The sequence below is a fragment of the Arvicanthis niloticus genome, chromosome 16, assembly GCF_011762505.2.
Source record: "Arvicanthis niloticus isolate mArvNil1 chromosome 16, mArvNil1.pat.X, whole genome shotgun sequence".
Lineage (NCBI taxonomy): Eukaryota > Metazoa > Chordata > Mammalia > Rodentia > Muridae > Arvicanthis > Arvicanthis niloticus.
In genome coordinates, this window is record NC_047673.1 from 39,080,070 (window position 1) to 39,107,438 (window position 27,369).

Here is a 27,369-nt window from a genome sequence, read left to right on the forward strand (position 1 = left end):
TGTTGTTCACCAGCACTTACGACAATCACTTCTTTCCTTTTGGGATGAACAGGCACTAAACGTTGTAGTTAACTGCAGGTATAACTTACTAAGTAGTACTATAGTGGAAAAGAGTCACTCCAGCTTCCCCAGAAGCAGGACTTTATAAGGACAATTTGGTTCTCCGTCATGCTTGGTCGTTATTGAACAAGAACGTGGGGTGTTTTACCACACGGAAACCACTTCTATTTAGTAGATGTCACCTCAGAGACCTTTTGTTTGTTTGTTTGGTTCTGTAACAAAATATCTGACAAAAAAATGATGGGAGAAAGGATTTGTTTTCTCACACCACTTTGAGGGTGTGTGCAGTCTATCACAGAGGAGACGAGACGGTCTAGCAGCAGGCTCATGAACTTCTTGCTCATATCTTAAGCATCAGGAAGCAGAAGGGAATGAACAGTGGCACTCAGTTTGTGTTTCACAGCCTGGCATGCCAGCATATCGCATGATGATGTCTCTATTCAGAGTAGGTCTTCCCTGATCAGTTGATCCTCTCTGGAAGCTCCCTCAGAGACACACCTCAACGTCCTCCCCAAAGTCCTCTTCATTATTACAACCGTCTTATAATATGCTTATTGTAACCCCCACAAGGCTGACAGTTGAGATGAACTACCCACAGTGAGAAACCAAAGCCTGAAGAAACCCCATTCACATCCAGCAACTATGCATCCACAGAAAATAGGAAACAGAGGCCAGTTCTACTTCTGCCAAGACAAATGATGGTCTCATACGACCACCCATACTTGCTAACTACGTTGTTTGGTTTCTTCAGTCGCCAGCCAACTTTGCACATTATTTTTCTTTTTCATATTTTTAAAACACCAAGATCCATTAAGCGAGGGAAAAAAATCTTTTATAGGAACTACCTACTGCTGAACTGAGTGACCACAAACAGGTTCTATAACGGATGAAAGTGAGACATTTTAGAAGGAGGTTGGAACATCAACTGCCTTGGTGGGTGGTGCTGGTGTCGTTAGTTCTGAGTCTTTGGGATAAATAACATTTCCTGGTTTGATCTATATTAAATGAATTATTATTTTTTTAAAAAGAGAAAAGAAGAAAAAAAATCCAGCCTTCCTCTGCCTCAGTCAGCCCTTGGCTCACTTTGATTTAATTCTTCAAAACATGCCCAACTTTGAGCTTCTTTTTAAATCTCCTGTTCAAAATGATGAGTTTGGGTTGCCATATTAAATAATCAACATCCTCTTTCTGATCTCCTCAAGTCAGTGTGCTTTGGACTTAACAGGTAACTCTGAAGGATTTGAACACTGATGGTTTTCCTCTTGTACTTTCATTTTCCCCCCAGTTCAGCTAATGATAATCTGCCCATTCTTCCTAAGTCAGCTATAGACTCTTATGTTCACAGAGGATGTGATTTACACTATAAACTTTTACAATGGGTCATTTCTCATCTCTAAATCACTCACCTCCTTATTATTTGTTTTGGATTAGATATTTTAAGAGTAGCCTTGCCCCCGGCAGTGGTGGCTCATGCCTTTAATCCTAGCACTTCAGAGTCAGAGTCAGGTGGATCTCTGAGTTCAAGACCAGCCTGCTCTATAGAGCAAGTTCCAGGACAGAGAAACCTTGTGTGTGTGTGTGTGTGTGTGTGTGAGAGAGAGAGAGAGAGAGAGAGAGAGAGAGAGAGAGAGAGAGAGAGAGAGAGAGAGAGACAGAGACAGAGAGAGAGAGACACAGAGAGAGACAGAGAGAGAGACAGAGAGACAGAGAGAGACAGAGAGAGACAAAGAGTATCTTTGCACTAGTGCCTAGACATTAGCATACAAGAGTATGTTAATATACCCATTTAATATTTAATCAAATATGTCTTATCAAATGCAGACCACCTTGCATTGCATCAAGACAGAGTGCTTGGTAATGTGAAAGGGGCAAGTGGTCACTCCCTTGTAAATATCAGGCAGTCATTTAAAGGCCAGTGGTCCCTTGGAAGGCGATTTTGCCACTGGAGAATGGTTTCCTTTGAAAGGACAGGCTTTCCATTCTCAGAGAGAATTGACTCTTAGCCAGAGCAGGGTTGTGGTGATGGAGGGGGTCCCTGTGGTATAATTTTAGCCTTTGCAGAATTTTCCATTGCTTATCCTCAGTGCTCCTGCCATTTCATCATTTCAGTGACTACTCCCCACAACACCGACTGACGATTTTACTGGCTGCAGTAGGGGTTGAGTTGGATTATATTTCACTGAACAGCAGCCCAGCTTGTATAAAAATAGTCTTTGGAAAGGAAATAATCTCCTGTAATTGACTGCAGTGAAGGAAAGACAATAAAACCAGGAGATGGAAGGTAGATAAGTCAAAGCTGAAACATTCACTAAGTTTCACTAAATTAAAATATCTGAAGTCTGGAGATGACGATTTTAACCAGAGATGAAAAGTTTGGAAGGTACCGGCTTTCTTATTATTTTATATTTAGCATAAAGGTTAAACTCATTAAATACTTAATAAGCATACATTTTCTAGGAGTTAATGAACTGTCATTCTTTCCACGATGAATTTGTACCAAAATTGGAGGCCTTACTCTGAGACGGAATGTGATATTTGGCTTGAACAAAGCATTACTCTGTTGGTATTTCAGTAATAACGAATCTATTAACTCGCTTTTATTGTGATATACACTCAGAGATGGGTTGTATTTTTAAAAGAGATGTAACCTATTTTTAATGCCGAAAAACTTCTGGAAGCTCTTCTTTGTACTTTTGATGTTTTGTATGACATCTGGGAGTTCAGACTGTGTATTCACCCTTGGATGCAAATAATATCAAGTCATATTATTACATAGCAGGACTGCTATGATGTCAATGCTTCACAGCAACACCATTGTGGTGGTTTGCATATGCTTGGCCCATGGAGTGGCACAATTAGGAAGTGTGGCCTTGTTGGAGTAGGTGTAGCCTTGTTGGAGGACATGTGTCACTATAGGGGTGGGCAACGAAACCCTCCTCCTAACCACATGATAGTCAGTCTGCTCCTGGCTTCTTTTGGATGAAGATGTAGAACTCTCAGCTTCTTCTCCAGTGCCGTGCCTGCTTAGATGCTACCTTCCTGCTATGATGACTGCACCTCTGAACCTGTAAGCCAGCCCCAATGAAATGTTCCTCTTAACAGTTGCCTTGGTCATGGTATTTTTTTCACAGCAATGGAAATCCCTAACTAAGACAATTGTATTCTCATTGCTTCTTACATTTTATGTGTATGCTACATTTCTCATTATTCTCACCAAGTCACCAAGAATCAATAGAAAAGCAGACTCTCCTGTTACATGCAAGAAATAGCAGTTGCAAATGCATCAAGATAGACAGTACATTTGAGCAATCTCAGAACTTCACACACTTCCTGGTTCCTCTTTCCGTAAGTACATTGGTCCAGCTAGAATAACCTGCCTTTCCTGGATCACCTGTCGGGTCTGTAAGTCTTGATTTTTCATTTCACAGTCAACTCCAACTTCACAATTTCTTTTTTAGCTAGAGAGAATGGCTACAAAATCCTGTAGCAGTTTAAGAGACAAGGTGGCAGGTGCTTGGAATGGCTGACAAGTGTTGTAGGTCCTAACAATCTTGGATTAGATGGAAAGACTTGGGAACGAAACTGAAATAGTGACAAACACTTAACTACAAACCGGGGGACCCTGCTGTTTTTCATGTACTGTTTCATATTCTCCTCCAAGCAAATGCTGTATTATTATGACCATGTTACATTAAATAAAACTCAAGTTTAGAGTCCAGTTATTTTGCCCAAACTCACAGAACTATTTTTAGTCTTTTAAAAAACCTGTTATTCTAAGCCGTATCCTGGGGCTATTTCAAGATACCCGTAGAAGATCCAAGACTTTCACAGCACCCAAAGCAAATGGGGTTATTGGAATGGATGGGTGCTTCTAAGAGGAGGGGATTAATGATAACTGGGTGTTTGGTGAGTTCTGATCTATTTTACTGAAGTCATGTGTGAGGATGGATCCCAACATCCTGGGTAGGAATTTTCATTGATCTGACTTAAGTTGTCTTTGGGAAAAGTGACAATTGAGAAAATACTTATTAGAGAGTGAGGTAGCTAACTGTATGTTGCAAACTGAACAAAAATTATCCAGTAGGGCAATGTAGATGCTGTTCTGTCATGCTACATGGCTAAGGTCTACGGAGATGGGACCTAGTGAAGGGTAATATTTGTTCTTTGTCATGTTCTTAATGCTGGACTCTGTAGATGATGTTCGTGTGAATCTTTTGGTGAGTGTGATCACTCTCAAAACACATGAAATAACATGTGGGTCAGCAGACAGTCATGAGGTAATACAATGTTTTTCATTCTGTGCATGACTTTTAAAAGAGCCATTAAACTCATGGTGACAATGACTCTCATCAGTTGTTAAAAGAACACAACCCTCACCCTATATCACACAGACTTCTAGTAGTCCAAAGAAACACTATGAGGAACCCTACTGAGTCTTTACAATCTAGGTAAATTATAGTAAATCAATCTATTCAAGCAAGGTTATAAACCCTGTTCTTGAAGCAACAAACTCTGTGTGTGTGTGTGTGTGTGTGTGTGTGTGTACTTGAAAGTAATTTAGCCCTTAAAAACTATTCTTAAAAACAACTTTCTCGTGGTGTAGATGCTACTGTCTTTTATTGTTTAAATAGTAAACTGAGTACAACTTAGCTTCTGGCATACATTGTATACCATAATTCATTGTACTAGAGTTTGTTCTAAACTTCCCAGCAATGCAACCTCAGGCTACGGATTATCTCCATGAGACCACGTATCAGTCACCAACTTTCCCTTTCTCATTGTGCTTTTCGGCAAGCATGCATCAACAGTATTTCCTGTGTGCCTGCTGTTTTGATAGAGCATTCTGAGGAATGGGACAGATCTTTAACAGAGAGCCTAAGGCATCTCTGTCTCTCTCTTGAGAGAATATGAGGTCAAGAGTGATCTCATCATATGAAATTTAAACCTTACTCTAGATAGCTGCTTAGGAACGTCAGGCATGATCGTGTGTGCATATATCCTCTCCCGTTGAGGTAGGCCATGCCTTTCTTCTTTATTGAAAGACATCCTTCATGGTGGGTAGTCTCATCTTGCCAAGGATCAAATTTCAAAGGTAGTTCATTAATTTAAAAGAGTGGTGGCACACACCTGTAAGTTCAGTACTCTGGAAATAGAGAAAAGGAAGGATGCACAAGAGTGTCTCAAAGAAGCAGAAGAAGTGGAAGAGAAAGAGAAGGAAGCAGAGGAAGATCGGGAGGAGAAGGACACTGGTTATTTTGCTTTCCTAGATACCAATAAAGCTTAGTTATTCAGAAATCATCTAGAGATATCAGACTATTCATCATGTTTGAAGTAAATAAGTGAAAAGAACATGAAAATTAAGATAGAAACTATATATATAGTAATTAATATTTATCTTGCAACTTGTCCCAAAAAAGTCATGTACAACCCTATTAATTTACTAATGTAATGGGTAAGCATCATCAAATGATATTTCTTTATATTAAAACTATGCATCATGAATTTTGATTGTTTCCCCTCAAGATCAATTCTGAAAAGAGGTCAATCCAAAGCAGTCTTTTCTCAGAGAAAGTCTTCCTCCCAGGGAATGTCACCATCCTAAAGCCAGGGTCAGAAATCACAAACCTTGTGGCCATCTTTGAGCTTACAGTCAATGTGGCAAATCTAATTGCTTTTTTGTTACTTTTGCTTTGAATTATTCCTGCCTGAGCCCCTCTCTTAAGTTCTTTTGGAATAATTTTGAAGTAATTCACTCTTGTCTCTCAGCTTCCCATTTCTATCCCATTCAGAACTGGACCCCTATGGTGTATTCTCGATTGGCAGAAAGATGGAAAAGATGTCAAAACCGCTTCCCTAATAACGTTCCTTGGATAACTGTTATGGATTGAGCCTGAAATGTTCCCCTCAGACTCATGTTTTGAATATTCCCGACCAGTGGCACTATTTTGAAAACTTTAAGGAGTTGAATCTCACTGACAGAAGAAAGGCTTCAGAAGTAGATGTTTGAAGGCTACAGTCTAGTCCCTGATTCCGATGTCCTCTCTCCTTCCTGACCAGCTATAAGTGAGCACTGCTGCCCTCTACTCTTTGACCACGGATAAGTTCCTGAACATTGCTTGCCCCTATGATGAGCTGAAACTTTCTAAAAACCATCAGTCTATAGTCTTCTCCTCTTACCAATTGTTTTCTAGGAGATATTCCATCAAAATGCTACAAAAGTGATCTGTATAACCAACCAACCAGGGCTTGGCTCTTCCTACCTCCCTTTTGATTATTCTTTCGATTTTTTTTGTTTCTTCGAACTGCTAGGTTAGAATTTTTCAGTATGTAAGCCATTCCCTGAAGGTCAGTCCATTTTTCTATCTCCAGTGAAAGGCTATCTACTCCAGGTAATTCTCTCCGACTTCCCTAGCTAAAGCCCATCCATTCTTGCAGTGTTTCCCTTGTCCTCACCAGAAGGTTGGGTCTACCTCCTTTTTATGTTTTTGGATAGTTTTGCTCATTTTTCTACTCATTTGTTTTTAAAATTGTCTTTCTTCCCAAGAGAGACGGTAAGCTTGAAGACAAAAATAATGGGATTTTACTCTCATTTCCCTGTCTATTCTAATGGAATCTGGAATATCATAGATTATAAGTCATTATCATCTTTGACCTTTATAACAAGTCCTCTTTAACCAGCACTGATCAGCTGCTCTGGGTAACCTGGTTTACTGAAAGACAGTGATGGTCCATTTTAAAGTCAGGAACTCTGCTGTAGGAAGGGAGAAACTTTGTTTTCAAGTCGTCACATGCTAGAGACCTTTGTGAAGAGAGGACCTACTTTGAGAAGCTGCTCTCACTAGAGTGGGTTGTGAGACAGCCTGTTGGGCATTTTCTTGATTAATGATTGATATGGAAGGTTCTACCCTCTGTGGGCAGTGCTATCCTGAGCATGTGGTCCCTAGGTGTATAAGAAAGTGGGCTGACAGGGGAGTCAAGCGAACCACAAGGAAACCTACAGAATAAACTAACCTGAACCGATAGGGGTCCACAGAGACTGAACCACTAACCAGGGAGCATGCATGAAATAGATCTAGGTCCTCTACGTATATGTGATAGGTGTACTTCTTGGTCTTCATGGGGGACTCGGAATAGTAGGGGCAGGGGCTGTCTCTGACTTTGTTGCCTGCTTCTGGCACCCTTTCCTGGACTGGGCTGCCCTGCTAGCCACAATAGAAGATGCACCTTATTCTACTGTAACTTGCTACCCATGTCAGGCCTCTCCCCTTTTCTGAAGAGAAAGGAAGGAGTGGATGGGGTGTGTGTGAGAGAAAGACTAGAAGAGAAAGAGAGCAGGAAAGTTTAGTCAGGATGTAAATAAGTAAATATATAAATAAGTTAATTAATTAAAAAATAAAAAGTGGGCTGATGAGCCATGGAGAGCAAGCCAGTTAGCAGCACTCCTTCATGGTCTCTCCTCAGTTCCGACCTCCATGCTCCTGCCTTGAGCTCTCTTGGTGATGGAGTGTATGACCTGGGAGTTGAAAGCTGAAATAAACCCATTTCTCCACAAGTTGATTTGGGTCATGGTAGTTTCCTTTAGTGATGGAAACCCACGACAGGGGACAGAAACACTCTCTCTGTCTGCTGAAAGGCACTTAGAGGACCATTGAAAGAGATAGCAGCTCTTGCCTGTCAGTCTTCCGTAGTCTGTATATGAGCGACATCTGAGATAGAAACAGGGACTTAATTCTGAGTCTTTTTAATACATTATGATTTTGTCATCTATGAAGAGACATCATGGTATCCGTTTTATAAGGTTTCAAATGTGTTTAAAATACTAAGTAGGAAGACGAATCTACAGCAAGAGATTTGTTCAGAAAATAGCCCCCAACTCCACCACCCACATGCACCTATTTTCACACAAAACCCACAGATGAATGCTTCAAAATGTATTTATATTCATGATTAATTAAGTTTTGGACAATCATTTAAGGTAATTTCTGCGGGAAATTGTGCACCTAATCAACCAACTTCCATACAAATGCCTTTTCCAAACACAACCTGGTCGCAGTTGCAGAATTATTTGTCATGCAAAATATTTGTGCTTTTCATTCCATAACCAAGCTGTGTTCCCATATACATTTTCTCACCGTCTTTTTTTTTCCCTGAATGCTTCCCATTGTTGTTGAACAATTGACTTAGAGTGTATGTTCACTGTACAAATTGGACAGAGGCAGATGTATAATTCATTCTGCTTTTTTTCTTGGAAACAAGAAACTAAATATAAACAAGAGTAATTCAATCCCAATGAATAGTAATCACTATGCTTTATAATACAACAGAGACAAAAGGAATAGAGAGGAACTTGTTACATACAATTGGATCTGAAAGGCTTATGTAATAGGCTGTGAAGGACCATTACATACTAATTTATTTCACTTTTTGTTATTTACTTTCCCTTTTTTGGTGAGTAAAACATCCTTGCCAGTGAACACTGCTTCAGTCTTGGAGGCTAATCATTAAAGAAAATGAATTATGCAATTGAGGGGTTATTTTTATGTTGTTGTTTCTTTCAATTTTGTTGATTTCTTAATTATTTCAGTTAGTTACACAAAAATGTTCAATTTATAGATACTATCAATGCAAATATTGGCTGCCTGAAGAAAACAATTTAGGCCCCTTTTAGTAGAGTACAAGTTAAGTTTATCAGAAAACAAAGCAAAAAGCCAACACAAATATAGCTGGTGTTTAAGAAAACACCATTGATTTGAATTAGTATCTAAGCAGTGTGTCTTCCGTGGACAGACAGAAGTGAGAGGAGAACAAAATCATGTATGCATAACACGATTTATGTAACATAATTATGTGCTTCAGTAGAATTTTTATCATGTCCCCTTCCAATTTAAAGGTTTCCGAATGATCTAGTTTTTCCATTTCTTAACACATCCATTCCAACCTACAATTAGAACACTTGCAAAATTCCCCAGAAGATACAGATTCAAATTCACTTGATTTATTTTTGCATATTGTAAAAAAAAAAAAAAAACCACTCACTCCAAACATATAATGCTTTGACACCTATGTGTGACTCTATGGATTCATTTCTTTTACAACTATAACATTGTACGTTTTTTATGTACTCTGTCTCACAACGAAAAGATGAATGCAGCGAACCACTGAAAATAAGCCAAGACTAGGAAATAATTGTAAGAACTTCGGGGATATGTTTTATGACATGGATATATATATATATATATATATATATATATATATATATATATATATACATACATATATATATTCTAACTTCAGAAAAGCAAATCTACTCTTACTATTTCCTCCAAGGCTTCTAAGGGTTGTCAGGAGACTCTGCTCAATCTTCTAAATTACTTTCAGAAGAATATCAATCTGCCCCCAGAGAACTGACTGGCCAGTTTTTAATTATTTGCTTTCTTCTTTGCATATATATATATATATATATATATATATATATATATATATATATATATATTTCAGCACTAAAAAATTTACAAATGAGATATCTAATAATAATTAATAAAAATTTTAAAATATATCTGATTTAGAAAAATATTTTTAAGGTTTGTGACAAGGTTCATGATTGGCTTTGGAATGGGAAGGAGTTTCTTATTTTATTTGTCTCCTGGATCAAATGGAAACCAGTGGAATTGACTTGTGGTGATTCTTAGGAGTCTTTGAGGAGTCACAAATGACTGTTTCTGAAACCAGTTCATTAGTTTACCTAATTTATAATGTCCACACCGAAACGCCTTGCTACAGCAGAAAGAATGAAACTGTTCTCTCGTATTTAACTACTAATTAATTAGCTAGAATCCTAGTTGCTCACGATAACCATTACAACAATATAGTTTTTATGTTTGGTAAGCAGTATCATTTAATATTTCCAAGAACGATGCTATTTAAGCACGTAGGTCCTGCTTATCACGAAGTCAAGTGACCTCTTAATAGGAACATAACGAGTGAAGTTAGCATCTGTACCTCCGAAATAAAAACTTAACATCAACATGCCTATTAACAAAATGAGAAAAAACTAATTAAAGCAAATTAGCCTAATGTGCACACGCTGGATAAGACAGATTACTTCTAAAAATCCGAGAAGATAATGGTACCCATATGGGATCTGTTTTTGGCATTTTTCATATAAATTGGACAGTTTTAGAGGATAAATATGGTATAAAAGTCCTTACAGGCAATTATGTCTTTACAATGCTGGTGGCTGACATCATAAAAGTATAATTTTAATTGCTATTAATTGCATTAAGTCTACTCTTGTTGAATACTTAATGCCATCTCTGACAGTGGTATTAATTTATATACTTTAATGAAGCTTCATGGTAGAAGTTTAGAGTTATAGATCCACTTAAACTATGTCTTGAGTAGTATATTTTATCGGACAACAAGTTCGAGATCTAAGGACATTTAATTGATTATTTTTTTCTTTGAAAAGAGGTTTACATCTCCCTCTATTTTGGTGTGTGATAAAGTGATAATACAAGGGATTGGTGTGTGTGTGTGTGTAATTTTTAGAAACTTCCTAGTAGTATTTAGTACATTTAAGGAGCCAGTGTCTCCCTCAGTGTGTCACCGATTAAAGTATCCTTTATTGAAAAATGAAATTATTGACTTGCATATTCTGGCTGCCAAAATTGTAGGTAGGTTGACTTTTAAAGAAAAGAACATTTATATTAAAAAATATATTAAAGGAAAAGAGATGAAGAGTGAAGAATGAAGATCATAAAAGTACAAAGGATTCTTTGAGAAGCAGTAAGAGACACAGCTCCCCTTGCCTTTCATCCATCAGTGAGCACTTGCAAGCTATCTTCGGTCCTACTGGCTGCACTAGAGGTCTCTGCTGTTTGTGCGATTTGCGTTATTAGGTTATGAGAAATTCATTCATCTCAATCAGCGCTAGTTTCAATATTTGTGAATTAGTCATCTGCCTGGTTGCGCTAATGGGAGAAGGCATCCATTATTGCCTTTTTAATTTGTTTTCATGTTCGTTTACAACAAATACACGGTTTGAGATGGCAAAAGACACCATGGGTGAGATCAGCCGAATGCAAGAGAAATCTTCACTCTCCAATCCCGCGCCTTTTGGTAAATTCTACCCTGTTATTTCTGCTCAGAAAGGCATGCTTAATAAAGTGAACAAGCACAAATGTCAGGCAAAATATGCCATGTTCTTTTCTATGCCCTATCGATTTTTTCCTATAATTAAAGTGATGAACACGCACTGTTTGGTAATAATGAAGCTACATCTCCATTTGAGAATTTCTTAAAGGTTTAGAAGAGTCAGTTTCAGCCTGTTGCCTTTAGTAAAATATCTTTGCTCAAATTTCCCCAGGGACATCTAAGTAAAAAGCAGAATTGTGAGGAATGAGCCTAAAGATTTTTTAGAAGTCTACACAAGTTTCCTTTTTCTTAGGTTCAGCCTTGATTGCTTATGAACACAGGGATTGGGTGAAGGTTCCTGGGACGCCTGTCGTCCCACAGTGACTGGTGACAGAGGTAACTCCACAAAGGCCATAACTGGGCATTGTTATCTGCAGCCCAAGTTTGAAGGCTATTTTAGATTTCAATCTCTTTATTCAGTCGTTCACGCTGAGAATGTCAACCAATTAGTACTACTTTAGGAAATGCGTTTCATGAGACTGACATTGGTCCACAAGGAATTAGACTGAAACCACCAGCCCATTTTCACATGGGCCAATGAGTGGCCATTGGTCGGTGACAACTTCTGATCACAACCTGCGCTTGGGTTCAAACCAATTACTTAACAGCGACAGGTTCCATGCCACCTGATTAAGTCTGTGTGTCATTCAGGGACCCAGATTAATTAAAACAACAACTAAGCAGAAACCTTTTACATAACTTATTTCCACGGCTTTGCCCACCATGCTTATTGAAATGGAAAGGCCTCTTAGTGTGAACCCATACGGGAGCTGAGAAATAAAACTGCTTTTATCCTTTTGTGGTTATGGTTGTTCCTTCTTTCTAAGGGGGAAGGAAAAAAGAGGTAGTGCAAGGGTCTCTGTGTCCGTCTGTCGGTCTGTCTGTCTGCCTTTTCATTAAAAAAGAAGAGCTTTGGGAGAACTGTTTTTTTTTTTTTTTTTTTCGTTCTTGAGACTATTTTGTGTCAAATAGTATATTTAACTGGTGTGCAGCCTTGATTGAAAATTATTTTCTATTTATGAAAATAATTCATGCTCACTGTTGTATTTTTTTCTTTTTTAGAAAACACAGGAAAATCTGCCCCAAACGTATAATTCTAGCTCAGAGAAAACCAATGATTGTGAATGATTTGCCTACTATCTTTCTTCTTATTCTCTTCCTGTGCCTTTTTTTTTTTTTTTTTTTTTTTTTACTTTATAGAATCATCCACTTTTTACGACTTTGTTCTTTGTTATTTACCTGTGTCTGTTTCTGGGCCCTGTTTGCTATCAGCCTCAACACTCAGTGACACAGCCATCGTGCCTTTTGTTTTTATTTCTTTATTTATTGTTCACTTGACTCTATGGTGAGGAAGCCGTGGTTCAATGCTAATGTTTATTTATTATTATTAGTTTGTCATTTGCAGTTTCCTTTAGCTGTAATTGTAAGGGAGGGGAAGGCTGCTGGTGGGCTCCTGTTAGCAGCAGCAATCTATTGATAAAAGCCTCCTTGCCTGCTGCTTATTGCCACACAACATTAACCCAAAGGGAAAGAATGGGCAAGCACAATTTTATACACAAGCTCCCCCTGTGGCCTCGCCGCTGCTCACATCCCTTCTGTATTCCGATACCTCCGATTTAGGATAGTAAAATTTTCTCCCAAGGATCAAAGTCATATGCCTCTGGTTCCTATGAGTCTGGGGGCTGGAATGTAGCATTTGTCTCTCAGCTGATCGATAACACTGGATCACTATCCAAAGAACGAAAGGAAATGCTGAAGCCAGATAATTTGAAGTGAGGCACAGATTTTCGAAGTGGCACACGGAACATGGACACATACACTCAGTCTGTCCGTGGACATTCTTCAGTTTGCTGATGTTAGAATAGCCATTCGCCAGTGACAATCTTCCCTATTTTGGTATTTTAGTGGCTATATACACAGGACTACTTCCATTTCTTTTGTTACTTATGTGATTAGGGTGAGTTAAGCTTATGTATACTTTAAAGATATTTTTAGTAGGACATATATTTTTATAGAGGAAAAGATATAAACCAAAACTCCTTTTGGTAGCTATTAGGGCTATATGTTTCGTACTAAATGAGATATTTATATGTGTAGCATGCAGAGGCTAGCCTTATTAGACTGAAAATATTGATCGTTTAATAACAAATTACTTTTAGCTATACAGTTGAACTATTCCCCTGCTCCAGAAGCCTAAGCCTGTGTTTAGTAAGTGAATCAACTTCCTCAAACCAGTAGTGGTAAGTTTCCTGTTAAAATATTTACCCAAATACCTCATTGCATCTAATTAAGAGCCATCTACTCAATTATTCAAATCAGTTATCTGTTGAATTTTCAAATGTAAACATTATAAAATAAGTCCAGTTGGAATATACTTCTTCATGTAGAATACCGTGGGAAATCAATAGCAATACTTTCATTCAAAGAGACTGGTGATCGCTAGTGATCAGAGTAGCTGACACAAACAGATGACAGCATAGACCTTTCATTTTATGCCTGTAAACATCCAGTATGTTTTAATCTTCTTATAAGAATAGCATCATAAAATTTGAGCATAATTAATATAAAACGAACCCTATTAAGATGAACATGAACTTGAATATTAGACTCATCTTTCTTGGAGATCTTTTAGTTTCAATGACATTACAGATACAATAAAGAAAATGTCTAAAGATAATTTATAGCAGCTGGGGAAACCAGGTGTCATCAAATCCACATTTACTAATAGGTATTTTATTCTTTCTGCTCTGTCAGAGGATGCATCACCTTCATATACATATATACATACAAGTCTCCCCCTGTGGACTCAGCGCTGCTCACATCACTTCTGTATGTGTATATGATGTATATGTACATGATATATATGTGTATGATGTATGTGTACATGATATATATGTACATGATGTATATGATGTATATATACATGATGTATATGTACATAACGTATATGTATTGTATATGATGTATATATACATGATGTATATGTACATAACGTATATGTATTGTATATGATGTATATGTACATGATGCACATGTATATGTGTATATGTATATGATTTAATATATATTACTTTTTTGTGATTGTGATATTACATCATCTTCTCTCCTTCCCTTTCTTCTCTCCAACCCCTATCATGTCCCCTTGCTATCTTTCAAATTCATGACCTCTTTTTCTTTAGTTGTTACACACACACACACACACACACACACACACGTAAATAGCTAAACACAACAGTTCACGTAACATTACTTGTGTGTGTGGTTTTAGGACTGACTATTTGGTATTGGACAACCAATTGGTATAGTCCTCCCTTGGGAAGATTCTCTTTCCTGCTCTAGTATTTTTTAGTTACCCATAGTTCTTTGTTTAAGTCTGAGGACTCCTGAGCCGGACACTGCCCCATCTCTCCCTTGTCCAGCCAACATAAGCATTACTGCTGTTCTTATGCAGGTCCTGTTTAGGCAGCTATGTTGGTGAGTATCCAAGGATAATACCTTCTGACATTTCTAGGAGAGATAATCTCAAGGCAAACTCCCCATTCCTCTGGTGTTTAGTTTACAACCTGTCTTTCTTTTATGTCAGCTAGGGAAGCCAGCTCAACTACACCCACAAACAACAGCTCTCAAGAACGCAGTATCTCCAACCTGAGTCCACCCTCTTTCAACACACACACACACACACACACACACACACACACACACACACACTGAGCTGTTCTTTGCTCCTTTAGACTGTCCTGTAGATTTCTGCTTTGCCCTGGTTGTCATTCTCCGCTGAACAGCAGTCCACCCTGATGCCCTGGGCTGCTTTAGGCTAGCTTCTTTGGGAAACACACAGACATTTCACAGTCAAGCCAGCACAATAAGTAGACCCCATGCATGTTCATTGTGTCAATAAACACATGTATGGTATTCAGGAGTAATAAGAATAAAAACGAATGCAGTTGGATTAAGAATCTCATAAAAGAATAGGACGGTGCTGGGCGAGGTACCTCAGTCTGTAAAGTGCTTGTCTTGCAAGCCAGAGAACATGAGCTTGATCTGAAGAAACCATGTTAAAAAAGCAAAAGCCATCTATGGTCGTCTGAATTTGTAATCTTGTGCTACAGAGACAGAGATAGGGAGGTTCCTGGGGATTGCTGGCTAGCCAGCCTAGCCTACTTGGAAAAATTAAACTTGTTGTTTGATTCTGACTCAAACAACAAAACAAACAAAAAACAACTTTTTTTTTTTAATGGTGTAACTGAGAAATGACTCTTGGTCTGTTTATGCGCACACACATGGATGCATGTAAGCAGGCATACACACACACACACACACACACACACACACACACACACACACACACGGACACACGGACACACCTCATTTTCTTGTCTTTGTTTTCAGATTGCTTTTGGCAAGGGCAGAGCTATGGATGAATTGAAGCCACACCCTCCTCACCCCAGAACAGGGAATCACATCTTGGTAGAGGGCTAGCAGAAGCCACAGGTAAAGGTTTGCTGAGACTATCAATTGTGTGGCCCCGTGTAGAACGATTTAAGATGATCCACTCAGGTTTGTGGAGAGAATTAGGCTATGATAGTGATAACACAGCAGGAGACATGATACAGGCCAAAGGAAACCAAGGGAGAGGAATTAGAGAACACCAGGAAGTTCAACAAGTAAGAAGATGCCACCTTGAAGGAAGGGGGAAGAAATGAGACAGAGATGCTGTAGAGGCATCAGGGGCCATGAGGGCAAGAATCCAGGGACGGATCCTATTTCTTTTGCAAATTGGGCTGGGAGTTGTAATTTCTTTTGACTGTCCTTAAAAAAAAATAGCAATTTCATTGTTTAACCCCCTACCCCATTTAATTACTAAACTACCCTGTTTCTGTTTCTGCTTGCTCCCTTGTCTTACTTCTAGCTCAGCACTTGATATGTTTCACCAAGAAGACCATGCTCTTTCCAAGAATCAGCAGTGGCTGGGCAGTGAGCTGCATCTCTTCATTCTGCACTTAAGGCATTTTTGTAGAAGGATTTTTTTTCTTTCTGTCTGTGTGTCTGCCTGTCTGTTCCCTCCTCTCTCTCTCTCTCTCTCTCTCTCTCTCTCTCTGTCTCTCTCTCTTTGTCTCTCTCTGTGTCTCTGTCTCTTTCTTTCTCTCTCTCTTTCTCTGTCTCCTCTCTCTCCCTCTCCCTGTCCCTGTCTCTCTGTGTTTCTCTGTGTCTCTCTGTGTCTCTCTCTCACACACCACACACACACACACACACACACACACACACACACACACACACACACACACACACACACCGCTAAGCCAAGGGGAATTAGAAATGTGTACTTCAGCTATGACATTTTCCTTGTGGTGTTGTCTGACAGAAATTTAGAAAAATAACTAGAGCAAAATGTGCTTCTGCAGGAGTTCCTCATTTTAAATGGCAAGCTGAAGGGCAGTCGTGTATGCATATTTAGAGAGAAGGTTCTAGCGACTCGAGTTTCAGTTGGAACCTGTGGCAAGGGGATCAGATGGATATTGGTTAAGGCTGTGAAAAAGGATTGCCAGCCTAACTGGGCAACACAATTCCTTCGAATCTGTCTCAAACTGAGAAAAAGATTGTCGAGTGCTACACTTGGTGTTGTACAGGGGGAAGGGTGAACAGTCATTTATCCATCTCTGAGGGGCTCCTGAAGTTTTCATCTTATTGAATTCCCTCCTACAATCTCAAGGAAACTTTGTTTGTGTTTCCTGATTTCCAGAGGTTTGGGATGTTGGTATAAACAGCACATTTAGAATGAGGCAGACTCACTTCCAGAGGCTTTGATTTTGGTAAGATATAAATAAAAAAAACAAAACATGGCCTCAAGGGTGACCAATGGAGACTAAGGGCAAAACTGGAAATAACAGAAACGGATAGAAATTAAAGATAAAACAGTAGAAGAGAGCCAGGTTTAGGGCAAAATTTGAGTGGGTTTTGTTTTGGGTGGGTTATTTTCCATATTAATCAGGTCTTTTAGGAATAGATGTTTGTAGCAATGAATTCAGAGATGATAAGCATTGCAGAAACCAACAGACACACGCCCATTTTCCAACCAGAACTTCTTTCAAATTTTCACAAATATTTTTTGCTACTTTTAGTTAATGTTTTTCTATAAACCATTTCATAAACAGTTCCCCCCCCCCCTCGGTCTACAGATGTGGATCTACATCATCACTTCATGGCTACATTATTTATTATTATGTATATAAATAATCATGTAATGCACACGTAGTCATAATGGTTACAATATCCATTACAAAACTCCTGTCTCCTGTGAAGATTTTGTAGCTCTAAGTGTGAGACATAAGAAAACAAAGGAAGAAAAGTAAGAAAGAAAGTTAAACAGAGCTTGGAGACGTGCACATAAATCAAAGTAGGGTATGAAAGAAGATGAGAAGGCAGACTTGGAGCAAGATGGAGAACACACGTTCCCCAACACTCTGGGGTGCAGCAAAGGTTTGAGCACTATTGATGAGGTCATCAGGACTGAATCAAGGGGAAACTCTTCTTCAGAGGTAGAAATGAAGGCCTTGATGAAGGACAAGGATTACGAGAACAAACACACTTCTGAAAATCTTGGGAATGACACAGCGCAGCTTCCTCCGGCAGTAGATGGGAATTAACTTGGGGACCCACCACTGTGAGAGACTTTGGGGTGCTCAGCTCTAAATGGCATCTCTTTATCAAACCCCTCCATTCGAGACTGAGAGATCTATGCCGAAGAGTTAGCATAAAGTTGGGTGGTGAGTTCAGCTATGGTGAAGAACTCCAAGGAAATGGTGTTTTCCACACACCAGGGGGGATGTCTACATGAGCTCACAGAGACTGACAACACCTGCTGAGTTAGAGCCAGCCCAAACTGCAGCTTTGAGAATGGAAAGTAGACACAATTGATACCTGTTGGGAAAAGAGAATATGGTTTGTCTAATTGAGAGCCACCGAGTATACTAACCACACTCCAGGGCAGGCTCCAGGCCCAGGAGTCATGAGCAAAGACAAAATGCACTCCACATTTCTTGGGTGCCTTTTCAGCTTAAGTTTGTTTGTTTGTTTCTTTTTTTGTTGTTGTTCTTATTAGTTGTATTTATTTATTTTTTTAATTCCAGTTTTCTTACTTTAGTCTTTTTTTTTTTCTGTTTGTTTGGTTTTGAGAGAGAAAGACTATGAAGTTGGGTTGGTAGGATGGTGGGGAGGATCTGGATCTGGGAGGAGTTGGGAAAAGAGAAAGGATATGCTTAAAATCCAGTGTATGTAAATTGTTTAAAATAATAATGAAAATCTTTCAATCTATCAATGTATGTATGTATGTATGTATCTATCATCTATATCTATCTATCTATCTATCTATCTATCTATCTATCTATCATCTATCTATGAAAAAAGCTACAGTCCTTTAGCTCATTACAGTCCTTACAAAATATTGTGCATCTGTACCTATTTAGTCAGCATGTTTGACTTTGGCTAGTGGCTCATGTCAAGCATACAGACAGAAGCAGAACTATTTGCTCTGTTATGGAGTGGGGCATGTGAAAAATGGACAGAAGAGCAAAGAGAAAAGTGAATGTCACTAGAGGCCATTGAATAAAGACAAAAGGACAGTTTACCTAAAAAGAACCGCAGGAAAAAGCATTAAAACATAGGCTGGGCAATGCTACTAATGTGTGCTAATGCTAATGTGTGCATTCTTTGTACGAAAACTAGGAATCTCTCTCTCTCTATATATATACACATGCATATGTAACAACAATGAGTAAAAAAGAGGCCATTAATTTGAAAGAGAACAAGGAGTAGCATCATGGGAGGATTTGGAAGAAGAAAAGGGGAGGAATAAAATATAATATTATGATTTCAAGAATGAAAAAATAGTAAAAATATCATGAAGGCTGAGGTTGCTTTAAAAACAGCCATTAAATTATTCTCAAGAAGCTGTAAAATAGTTAAGTGATGTTTTTTATGAGACATTATAAAAGAATTATGTTACAAAAAAAAGATCCGTATGCTGCTGATTTGTTTGTATTGCTCATTGCTTATTTAAAACACAATCGCCTGAGATAAATTCCATTCGAGAGCATTTTTTCCCCTAGGACACACCTATATCCAACGTGAGGGTTACTCTCATGGCTTTGCTTTGCAGGAACCAGAGTGGAGAGAGTTAGGACAGAGTGGATGGAGAGAGTTAGCACAGAATGGATGAGTAGCTTCATTGTGCTTGGGAGGATGTGGTTTGGGATGAGGCTTTTAGACTCTGATCCATTCCCTTCATTCATATAACCAAGAGAGTAATCTCTACCCAGTTCGGAGATGAGGATTATTTTTCCTAATGATGATTAATGACCTGATATCAATAAAGCAGTCTCAGCTTTTTTGTTGCAGATAAAAAGTACGTGTCCTCAATTCCCATAGTAGACCATTGTCTTATTCTCCACGGGAACCTTAGCGGCCTTGCTGCCGTAAAAGCTTGCGATGTTTCCAGGGATCGTGGGATATCCTGGGGGCTCTGAAGTTTAAAACACCTTGCATACTTTTCTTTTATAAACCTAGCCATGGAAAATTATGCAAATTTTTATCAGGGCTTTATTTTTTCTCTTAAAAATACAGACTTTGTGTACAGAGACATTGCCTTTATTCTGAAAGAAGTGAGCTGAATTGCAACTGAAGAACCAGGCTGGAGTGTGGGGGAGTCTATTCCATCCTCTTTCCTTAATGATCGCATCTTAAATCTTCCCACCGGCAGTAAGCATTCTTGGCCACGTCTGCAACTAAATAATGATCATTCTTTTGGGGTGTGATTCTGATTTTCTGTTCTTTTGCTTCTAAGTCTCCTCTGTCGTCTTTCTACTGAGTTACTTTTCCTTTCATCTGGCAATGTTCAGGTTTATAGACAAATTCTTGTCTTTCTTTCGAAGGCACATACGTGTTTACACACGACCCCTTTTAACCAAAGAGCAAGCCATAAAAAGCCTGTGAGATTCTGGCGTTTCTTGTAAAATGTATACCTAAGTACAAGATTATCATAGTAATCCCCAGCATGGCTACTCCATAATTTCCTGGTGATTACTTTGCTTTTCAGAATATTGTAGCTTGACCATTTTGGCTTTAGGTTAATGGGCAAATAACACGTGGTTTACACTTCTTGGCAAAAAAAGAAAGAAAGAAAGAAAGAAAGAAAGAAAGAAAGAAAGAAAGAAAAAGGTTTTTTTTTTCAATCACAAAGAAGTGAGATATACACACATAATATGAATAAATACTACTGAGTGCATGATTCCACCTATGTGACAGCAACTCACAGGAATTCTAGAGAGGAAAAAGAAGCTAAATTTTCATTCTTCCTAATTTTATTTTTTAGTTTATAAATCAGAAAATACCATTTCTGGCCTAATGTATTTTGCAGGACTCTGATATGCATCTGGTTTCTACAAATTGCTTTGGATTTCAAACTGAAAAGGACATGCAGATATGACCTACGCTTCTGATAATTTTGCTACACATATTTACTCGTGCTTGTATCCACTGTAACATGTTAGCAATAGAGAGCGAGTCGAGGGGGGAGAGGGTGGCCCGAGGGCTATCAGCAAGGAAAGGATGCTGTGTAAATGTTTGGAGATAGGGTAGAGCACAGAACACCAAGGAGGATTAAAGAGACTCCAGGAAGCATCCGCATATCACAGAACAAAAGGGAACATGGCAGGGGTGTGGGGAAAGGTAAGTGGGGTACTGGTGGGGGGAGAGATGAACATGGAAAGAATAAGTGGAGGGGGGAAAGTACCCTTTTTACTTCTGTAGAAAGGCAGAATCAGAACCATCATGTGCATAAGAATTTTAAACTCATAGAAACTAGAAAATTCAGAGTCAAAAAATTAAATCTCTCTTTAAAGATTAGAGACCAAGGGAAAAAAATCTTATCATGTGTCTTAAAAAACCTTTTTGTCTTTCTCTCTTTTCTTTCTTTCTTTTTCTTTCTAAAAATAGCTCAGCTAGAGAATACAAAAAATTGGGGTGTTTCAGCACAAAGATTTTTCCAATTAGGTGTAAAGAATAAACATTATGTCATTAAAAAAAAAATCAATCCCAGTGCACACAGAAGTAGTAGCTAGAAATAGGTTAAGTAGATAACAGAAAATTATTTAAAAACCAAATCCCTCAGAGTTAGCTTTTCTGCTCAGATCTACACACCCAATACAAGTTTTAAAGAGGTGAGATAAACTTTGAGCCCAAAAGGAGCCCAGATTTCAAAAAGGCACTGTAAGATTTAGCAGTGTTAGACTTTCTAAGCAAATGGACACAGTGCCAATAAAAATGATCACACGTTTCTGTTGCTGACACAGGAGATGCCGGTTGTGAGTATAAGCAAGCACTGGAGATATACAAGCAATTATATCTCAGCCTTGGGTTTCAGTCATCCTGGGAAACGGCATCATTATCTTGGCAGTTAAAAGCTGTCTCGAAAGCACATCTCATAATGTCTGGAACTCTACACGCACTTGTCCATTTATCGGTTTATCGGTCTCCTTCCCCTTAGGTCACAGGATCTCTCTGGGTTGAGCCTTCTTCCCTCTCTTCCTCCAACGTACTATCTGTGGTGCTGGCTGTATCACAGGCTTTAAAAAACATTGTTACCTACGTAGTGAGACTGTTGACATTTGAACAGTCCTGAACATGCGTACTGATGCACCCTGTCTCAAGAATAACTTGGCATTGATTCATGTGTGAATGTCTTTCTATTCTCCTGTTCTTTATTAGACAGCATTCCTTAAGGTCCTCTGGCATGCTGAGACGTAAAATACAAACATTTGTACAGATTTATAGAATGTCCTCTTCCTGAGAGGAAATCAAGACTGGTCTGAGATCTACGAGTTTCTCTGTATCACTCACCCCGACAGCACCCCAAGCCATCCCATAATAAAGGTGAAATTACAATCAAGTCCTTTGCCTGGGCAAATCAAGGAGTGTAAGTTTATTTCTTGCTACATCTTTTCTTTTCGGCACAATGAAAACAGATTACCAGAGAAGAATGTGGCAGTAGGTGGATATTTCTTAAATGAAAGGAATTGTTCCCCAGAACTTTTCAATAAGAGAAAGCATGTGACCCCCTTTCTGTGAGGCCCACACTACAGTAAACAATTGAATCCATATTCAGCCAGATGCTTCCAGTGTGTAAATTACTCCCTGGGTAAATGTTAGGCACTTTCCGAGCCGCATTAACTCTTTCAGGCTTCGAGTATGCAATTTAGTAAATTACCGCTGCCTGTACTTAATGGTGCCCCAGGGACCGAGAAGATTAATGCAGCCCTGAAGTGCCTGAGCTACTCTCAGGGAGAGCGCCTGACTCAATGGAGGCGGCTCATGTCTAATCATTCTTTGTAAAAGGAGACATTCTTTAAAATGCTTTAAAGTTACCTTCGTGGTTTAATCCTGCACATCCCCTTCCCCGAAGCACACATCCTAGAATTCTGATTTTTTTTTTCTTCCTCTCCTATCCCATTAAAGACACGGTTTATTTTTGGAAAGATTCTTACTGACCTCTTTCTTTGAGTTTGAAATATCACAGTAGCTATTAGTTCTTCTTCCACACTTTTTTTTTTTTTTTTTTTTTGTCATTTTGCCTTAGTTGATTTCATCCTGCTTAATCGCCCCTCTGAAATCCCTGACACTGAAATCATCCCTTACTGCTATTCCTATTATTTCTCCGATGGCCATCATATCTCCTCTTCACGTTGTTTTCTCGTTTGCTCCCACTGCTATTTATTATGGACCCCAGTCTGGCCGGCTACACCCACAGAGCTTTATTGATTTCTCCCAGGTTCAAGGTCTTCCGTGGGTGTGCTCCGCCCCCTCCAGGCAACCAGCCGCTTCCTTTTTCATAGCGCCTGAAATTCGATTCCAGTCTATAGGGTTATCTTAAAGTGAGCAACTCCTCACTAGTTCAGTCCATAATGAAAACATATGGATTCCATGCCAAAGATCAACTCATCCATAGCTCACCACGGGCCTTTCTCTCAACGGGAGCAGCGTGGAAAACACCCGCCTAACAGTGCTAAATCTCGCTTTACTCCAAGACACGGGCTTATAATTTCTTGCGATGTTTCTTGTGATGTTTCTTTGCATCACTTTGGACTATTGTGGTCTTCGTCTATCTTAATGGCCTATAAGCTCCCGTTTTAGTTCTTTCTTTTTCCTATCACATTCAATGCCTTCTCTCCTCTCCTCTACCTGTCCAACCCTCCCTCCCACGTCTACTGCATTCAATGGAAGCAAATTAACACTTTCTCATACCTAGGTGCTCTTGGTGAAAAGCTTATCTCTTTACATAGAATGGATAAAATCACACAATATTCATGTACGTATAGAGATTCTCTTGTCTTATATCACTATGCTTCGATGTTTATAAATTTGAATATACAGACCTGTATTATGTGTTCTTGAACTCCAGAGTTTATACCTGTTACTATGGATAACACCATGCAGACTGAGGTGACTGAACACTCAGTATCCTTCTTCTCAAGTGCTGAGGGCACCTGTACCTTTTAAGTGACAATTTTCATTGGATGGGTCATCAACTGCTCCTCTAAATCTGACTCTTTCAGGTGGCCCAAAGCAAACAGAAACAAATACACCAAGATCACCAGAACTAATAGAGTGGATGCTATTTAACACTGTGAATACATCAGTCCTATTATATTTTGAGGAATATAAACTATTGTACTAGTAGAATACATCCTGAAAACACCTACAAATTCATGAAGGAAGTTTCCAGCATTTAGAGTAGAGAAGAGATAGCGTTAAGGATGATGGGAATTGTGTGGGGGGGAAAAAGTGGTACCAAACTGAGGCAGTTTGTAGAGGAGTCATAGGCTCCTTTCTTCATGAAGTATCTTCTCATTTTCCATTAACTTTTAGCTTCTAATTTATGTTTCATGCTGAGTCTAGTGGTTTTTCTCTTGAGTATATTTAATTCATTAAAGTAAAAACAACTTCGGAAGGAAAAGGTAGACCTAGATTCTAGGGTTTCACACACACACACACACACACACACACACACACACACACACACAAAGGGACTCCAAAGCACATGCTATCATATTCTACAGAAAGGACAACATCTGACCCAATAGTCTCTTGTTTCTTTGTGTGGCAAACATTTTCATTTCCTTTCTAGTCTTCATTAAATAAACATTGGATATTTTGCATTTAAAAAACTGTGTGTTACTGCATTGCATGGGGACACATGTGTTGGAATCCCAGCACCCAGGAGGCTGAGGGAAAGGGCTTGCAAGTTTGAGACCAGTCTGGGATATATAGTGAGGTCAAAGACATTCTGGGCCACGTACCAAAACCCTGTCTCAAAAAGAGAAGAATAAACAAACCAACCAAGTTAGATATATGGAAAAGAAAGCTGTGGAGTTTTAGGATCTCAGAAAATGTAAATAATTTAATTTGGTCCAACTTTGCTATTGAAGAAGCTTCCTAATCAAAAGTAAGGAGCATATATTGAGTGAACACATAGAATTGCCATAATTCAGTCCTTCTGATATCCCTAAACTATAAATTTCTTATGTTCCAAATTAAATATAATATAATAATATTCCAAATATAATAACGAAGCATGTTTATCTAAGACATTTATTTTATACTTTGTGATTTATTTTTTCTGCCTCTGGCGTGAGCGCTCCTAAAATACCAAGGTTTCTGAAGTGATTTAAGACCTTGTAGGAATATCTGCCAGGCAAGAGAGATAAGCTACATGGGGGACAACCCACTGAAGTCAGGAGCACCTGAATCCCAGGGGAGATTGCCATCTAGTCTAGTAATGAATTTATTAATGCACGAGTTATTTTTGGAGGCAAAAAAAATTGCCTCTAACTTTGGGGAATGGATAGTCTATTCTTCTATCATTTAAAAATTTATTTATCTGTATGATATGTGTGTTTGTGCATGACTCTGTCTCTCAGTCCCTGTCTCTCTCTCTCCCTTTTTTTCTCTCTCTGGTGTGTGTGTGTGTGTCTGTGTGTGCATCTGTGTGCACATAGATACCACATTGGGTGTGTGGATGTCAGCAGACATCTAGGGGGGCATCAGTCTCCTTCCACTGTGTAGATCCCAGGGACTGAACTTGAATTCTTGGGGCTGGCAGCAAACACCTTTTCCTGCCAAGCCATCTGGCCAGCAGATCCCTACCATGTCCAGCATCAGTTATGGACATTTGAGCAGTGGATTTGTCTCCTTTTTACTTGATGATTGTAGGGCAAAATAGACCTGGACACTGTAGCAAAAAGATGCATGAGTAGAAGAAGGGAGGGAGAAAGGAACCAAGTGTGAGCGTAAACACTGTGGGGGCGGGGGGAGGAGCGTGTTAAGACTCACCCTCTGGGTTTTGCCATCCAGCTGTGTGATACTGCACAGCTCATTTTACTTTCCTGTCTCTGTTCACATGGGTTAAGAAATAGAAGGGTGAAACTGAGTTGTATTCTCCACATCTGTTCATTGGGTTAAGGTGATGCTACTCAATTCTATTTGGACCAAAGCCTGGGAGATGACATTGGTCTCCCTCTATTCCCACCCTGCAAGCAGTTCTGTCCCCTCTCAACCTCCTGCTTGAGTCCAATCTCTTTCTCAGGGCCAGTGTGCACAGAGAGCTGGGATAAGGGCATACGGTGCCTTCGGATTTTCACGTTGTATATGTTCGCTCTCCCTTTCTCTAAAGTGTTTTATTTCAGACATATTTTTTCTATTTTAGAAAGCCAATAAGTATTAATCAATCAGTAATTGCATTGATGGGGGAAAACTAATAAAAGTGGAACCATAACAGGACTCGAACTTCATAACTTTGAAATATAAAGAGAGGCTTTATCCATGGGAATTTACAGATATTATTTGGCCTCTAGACGGCTTTCATATTTCTTCATTACTGCAATACAAACATAAGAAATATGGAGGGAAAATCTCTATATAAGTGCTGTAAATTTCAAGCTGAATTCCCTAGTCTACAGCATGGTAGCCATCCAAGAGGTTTTTAATGTATAAAATCAGGCTTAATTTAGTGTGTATTTTGCTTTTTCAACAAAAATCTGGAATAGTTGAGGTTTTCTTAAAAAAAATGGCTTGTTTCTGCTTTTATAGATAACTTGATTTTTACTTAATAAATACACAGATTTCAAACTCGCCTAACTCTGAACTTTTATAGCCGCTTACTCAATATGTCATCTCCCTTGGTCTTCTATTTTTGGTTTAAGCAGAAAGACCCGGTCCAAGCCTCCCACTGCTTATTATTTTTTTTTTTTTAAATTACTTTGCCACATTCTAGGTTGTAAGGTAGCCACTAGAACATCCTAGATCAAATTTACACTCTTTCCTTTCTTCAAATGAGGGTCAGACAGTAAAGTTCCTTCCTTCCTTAAGGAAACCTGGCAAGGTTAGTTCTTCATAGATAGTCCAGGCTCTGCCTGTCACCATGGCATGAATTTGGGTAACAAACTGGAATACGACAGTGGAGTTACCGCCCCTTTTGAGTTCTATAATTCTGCCCTCGGTGGTTTGACTCTCTCCTTATATGACTGTCATGATTCATGCCATCCATGTGTAATTTGCATGATTAACCTGGAAGCCCCCACATCCTGTCACCCCAGCTTGTAGATCTTTCAGAGTTTCTTTATTGCCTTTGGTTCACTTCAACCTTCCTTGGAATGACTTAGACTCTTCACAATCAGCAGGAACTGCCTCTTCCACAGAGTCACGAGTCTCCTTGACTTTCCTACTATCTCCGATGCTGATTGTTCTCAGTTTGAACTCTCTGCCACCAGGCTAGGCTGACTCCCTGATTACTTCCTCCACCTGGACTTCAGGCAGATATTCATAGCCATCCCACGGTTGGTGGTAAACCCAGAGCAGAAACGGTCAGCTCCCATAAGACAGGTGTGAGGTGAAGCCACTGGTCTTCTTGGTTTCCCTGACAACCCTACATTAGGTTCTGTATTTCACTGGTGGAGAGGAAACAGGGCTTTCCTAGAGTTAGTTCTCTTGCTCATTGCCCTCAGATTTCACAACTCATTCTCTCCAAGTTTCATTTCTCATTTAGTCAAACATCTTTAATGTGGCCTT

General features: G+C 39.1%; 1 long non-coding RNA gene across 1 annotated transcript in view; it reads right to left on the reverse strand.

The window, feature by feature from the left end:
- The window catches only part of LOC143434697 (uncharacterized), a 1,324,052-nt gene that overhangs the window by 25,585 nt on the left and 1,271,098 nt on the right, over positions 1–27,369 (reverse strand). The window lies entirely within an intron of this gene.